Here is a 3,612-nt window from a genome sequence, read left to right on the forward strand (position 1 = left end):
GTAAGGTCGACAAACAAAACAAGAACAAAAACACAAACAAAAACAAAACAAAAACAGAAAAGCAGTCAGGAGGATGTTGGTTCAGAGGGGGGAGGGGCGGGTTTAAGGATAAGCAGAGTTGAAGAGGTGGGTTTTGAGACGGGACTGGAACAGGGTGAGGGAATCAGACTCACGGAGGTCTTGGGGGAGGGGAGTTCCAGAGCCTTCGGGGCTGCCACAGAGAAGGCTCTGTCCCCGAAGCTCCGGAGTTTGGCCTTGGGGATTGAGAGCAAACCGGCTGAGGTGGATCTGAGGGACCGGGGTGGTTGGTAGAGGATGAGGAGGTCAGTGAGGTAGGGGGAGGCCAGATGGTGGAGGGCTTTATAGGTGAGGACCAGGAGTTTGTAGTGAATGCGGTGTGAGACGGGAAGCCAGTGGAGTTCTTTGAGGACCGGGGTGATGTGATGCCATGATTTGGTGTGGGTGAGGAGTCTGGCGGCTGCGTTCTGGACACGCTGGAGTCTGTTGAGGGATGTTGTGCTGATGCCGAAGAGGAGTGAGTTGCAATAGTCAAGGCGGGAGGAGATGAAGGCGTGAATGAGTCGCTCAGCTGCGGGGCAGATGTTACTCTGTGAATGAATTAATTGAACTGAATCCATACCAGGTACCGTTGGTCAGACCATCAAGCTCAGCTAATGCATTTCTTGGAGACCTAATGTGAAACGTTTGAAATGGTTAATAACTAACAAAAAAAACGGAAGTGAGAGTGCCCAATAACATCCCTTGAGCAAACCACAAGCATAACATTCTTACATTAATACATCACATCACCTTCACGTGGATCTGTGTGGTAGGACCACTGTCGGTTGCTGGTTTCAATCAGCACTTTCTATCACACTACTTAAGTCTGTGTCATACTGGCTGTAATGCAGTCATTGTGCAATGTCAAAATCCTTCTGTTTACTGACAGAACGGTTCACCTCATAAATCACAACTCTGAGGCTAAGCACTGGGCACACTGGGTTTGCATCTCACTGTAGGTTCACCTTAAGCGGCTTTCTTTTTGAAATGTGTCAAATGACTGTCAGGGGCGCTGCAGTCAGATGTTTGCATAACCTTGTGACTGAGCTGGCCCTATGCCTTGCTATGTCGCAACACGTTACCACAATGAGTCTTCCAACCATATGTGAGCATGATCTGGATTGTCTTGGGAGTGTTTCATCAGAATGTTACAGCAGCATAATCTTAACCACACCTACAGATATTCCTATCTCACTGATCCGACTCAAAACCTTAAAACTGTTTAGCAGGTCAAAGGTATTTTCCTCATTATTATTATTATTATGACTGCTGCAAAGGTAATTGATTGAGGTAAACATCCGGCCATTACCATTGAGATTTAATAAACTTGTTCTATGTAATTATTTAGACATGTCAGAGCTCACCAGAACTTGTTTGAGGGCTCAAGTTGACACATCTCCTTTCTCCTCCCAGGTTTCTGCACCAATAGACTACAGTAACCCTCCGACTGTCAAGAACCACAACGAGGTCCTCCGCTGCTTCAGCTTACTAGGTACTGAAGCTTTCATATATAATTTGGTTCATTATTTATACAAGAAGAGTGTGATGACCAGGTTAAGTGTTTGGTAATAGCTGAAGGTTGTTTGACAGCATTTCTATCTGTTTTAGTTCTATGGAGTCACAAGATCAGTAATGTGATCAGCCATTAGCCGGACTCAGCGTCCAGCACAACATAATCATATTAGCTGTGGCTGATGGTCCACTTCTCTTCCCTTCAACATCTTGTTTTTCTTGTCTCCATGGTATTTGTGTTTTGTCTTAAACTCTGTGTGAGTAAAATATAAATTCACAAATAGAATTTGAGATCAACAAATTATTTTTGATAACACAAATATAAACTGGAATGCCTGATCGCAAGATGTAAATGTTGTGATTTTCAAAAATGCAATTTCATATACAGTGGGGCAAAAAAGTATTTAGTCAGCCACCAATTGTGCAAGTTCTCCCACTTAAAAAGATGAGAGAGGCCTGTAATTTTCATCCTATGTATACCTCAACTATGAGAGACAAAATGAGAAAAAAGAAAAAAATCCAGAAAATCACATTGTCTGATTTTTAATGAATTAATTTGCAAATTATGTTGGAAAATAAGTATTTGGTCACCTACAAACAAACAAGATTTCTGGCTTTCACAGACCTGTAACTTCTTCTTTAAGAGCCTCCTCTGTCCTCCACTTGTTAACTGTATTAATGGCACCTGTTTGAACTCGTTATCAGTATAAAAGACACCTGTCCACAACAGTCACACTCCAAACTCCACTATGGTCAAGACCAAAGAGCTGTCAAAGGACACCAGAAACAAAATTGTAGACCTGCACCAGGCTGGGAAGACTGAATCTGCAATAGGTAAGCAGCTTGGTGTGAAGAAATCAACTGTGGGAGCAATTATTAGAAAATGGAAGACATACAAGACCACTGATAATCTCCCTCGATCTGGGGCTCCACGCAAGATCTCACCCCGTGGGGTCAAAATGATCACAAGAACGGTGAGCAAAAATCCCAGAACCACACGGGGGGACCTAGTCAATGACCTGCAGAGAGCTGGGACCAAAGTAACAAAGGCTACCATCAGTAACACACTACGCCGCCAGGGACTCAAATCCTGCAGTGTCAGACGTGTCCCCCTGCTTAAGCCAGTACATATACCAGGCCCGTCTGAAGTTTGCTAGAGAGCATTTAGCTGATCCAGAAGAGGATTGGGAGAATGTCATATGGTCAGATGAAACCAAAATAGAACTTTTTGGTAAAAACTCAACTAGACGTGTTTGGAGGAGAAAGAATGCTAGACGTGTTTGGAGGAGAAAGAACACCATACCTACTGTGAAACATGGGGGTGGAAACATCATGCTTTGGGGCTGTCTTTCTGCAAAGGGACCAGGACGACTGATCTGTGTAAAGGAAAGAATGAATGGGGCCATGTATCGTGAGATTTTGAGTGACAACCTCCTTCCATCAGCAAGGGCATTGAAGATGAAACGTGGCTGGGTCTTTCAGCATGACAATGATCCCAAACACACCGCCCGGGCAACGAAGGAGTGGCTTCGTAAGAAGCATTTCAAGGTCCTGGAGTGGCCTAGCCAGTCTCCAGATCTCAACCCCATAGAAAATCTTTGGAGGGAGTTGAAAGTCTGTGTTGCCCAGCGACAGCCCCAAAACATCACTGCTCTAGAGGAGATCTGCATGGAGGAATGGGCCAAAATACCAGCAACAGTGTGTGAAAACCTTGTGAAGACTTACAGAAAACATTTGACCTCTGTCATTGCCAACAAAGGGTATATAACAAAGTATTGAGATGAACTTTTGTTATTGACCAAATACTTATTTTCCACCATAATTTGCAAATAAATTCTTTAAAAATCAGACAATGTGATTTTCTGGATTTTTTTTCTCATTTTGTCTCTCATAGTTGAGGTATACCTAGGATGAAAATTAAAGGCCTCTCATCTTTTTAAGTGGAAGAACTTGCACAATTGGTGGCTGACTAAATACTTTTTTTCCCCACTGTATATGACACTTCAAAGGTCTTTTATTTTGAAACTCTACATCAGATTG

At 43.3% G+C, this 3,612-nt stretch overlaps 1 long non-coding RNA gene across 1 annotated transcript in view; it reads left to right on the forward strand.

Moving 5' to 3' along the window:
• The first annotated feature begins 1,456 nt into the window (after positions 1 to 1,456).
• Positions 1,457 to 3,612, forward strand: part of LOC104961823 (uncharacterized) — a 3,726-nt gene continuing 1,570 nt past the window's right edge. Inside the window, exon 1 of the long non-coding RNA XR_800137.1 lies at positions 1,457 to 1,552. This is a non-coding gene — a long non-coding RNA (uncharacterized lncRNA). The remainder of the gene's footprint in view (positions 1,553 to 3,612) is intronic.

Source organism: Notothenia coriiceps, unplaced genomic scaffold (genome assembly GCF_000735185.1).
Source record: "Notothenia coriiceps isolate Sejong01 unplaced genomic scaffold, NC01 NC01_scaffold00033834, whole genome shotgun sequence".
NCBI classification, from domain to species: domain Eukaryota; kingdom Metazoa; phylum Chordata; class Actinopteri; order Perciformes; family Nototheniidae; genus Notothenia; species Notothenia coriiceps.